Here is an 832-nt window from a genome sequence, read left to right on the forward strand (position 1 = left end):
TCAACATATTCTGTTACACCAAATACACCAAATAATGATCTTTAAAAAAGCATCATATGACCCCTTTAAAATTCAACACTATTTTGTCTAAATAAATAAAAAAACACTAAGAACTAAAATCAATAATTTTAAGTGCAATATGTAAATGTAGGCATCACAGCTTTATAATATACACTATAAAATAGATATTCATTTTGTAATTTGCTAAAGAATATATGTTGTCATGTTATTAAAGGGATAGTTCATCCAAAAATTTAAATTTGATGTTTATCTGCTTACCCCCAGGGCATCCAAGATGTAGGTGACTTTGTTTCTTCAGTAGAACACAAACAAAAATGTTTAACTCAAACCGTTGCAGTCTGTCAGTCATATAATGGAAGTGAACGGGAATCACGGCTTTGAGAGTCAAAAAAACATACACAAACAAAACCAAATTAAACCCTGCAAACGATCGGTAGAAACCGAACAGTATTTATATCATTTTTTACCTCTAATACACCACTATGTCCAACTGTCAACTGTCTCGCGCAGGCATCCGTTGCGTGAGGTGTGTACGCGCTCTGGCATAGTTTACGCAAGCGCCGGAAGTGATCTCTCACGCGTATACGTCACTCATTGTTTACACAGTGCACAGTCATTGTAAGTACGACGGCTAATCAAAATGGTACTTACTTGCGCTTATCCGGATTGTTCGGATTGTTCTAAAACTAAAAGATTACATTCTCTCGGGCGAACTCATTCGGGAGTGGTGACTTTCCACGTTTTCCACGTATCTGAGCCTGCTCGCCTGAAGTTATGGTTGATTGCTCTTCGGCTGGATATCAACACACAC

The 832-nt window shown here is 37.3% G+C and overlaps 1 protein-coding gene across 1 annotated transcript in view; it reads right to left on the minus strand.

The window, feature by feature from the left end:
* The window catches only part of dnase1l1 (deoxyribonuclease I-like 1), a 7760-nt gene that overhangs the window by 2149 nt on the left and 4779 nt on the right, over positions 1-832 (minus strand). The gene's annotated exons all lie outside the window — the stretch shown is intronic.

This window comes from Sinocyclocheilus anshuiensis, unplaced genomic scaffold, assembly GCF_001515605.1.
Source record: "Sinocyclocheilus anshuiensis isolate Anshui unplaced genomic scaffold, SAMN03320099.WGS_v1.1 scaffold1053, whole genome shotgun sequence".
Classification (NCBI taxonomy): Eukaryota; Metazoa; Chordata; class Actinopteri; order Cypriniformes; family Cyprinidae; genus Sinocyclocheilus; species Sinocyclocheilus anshuiensis.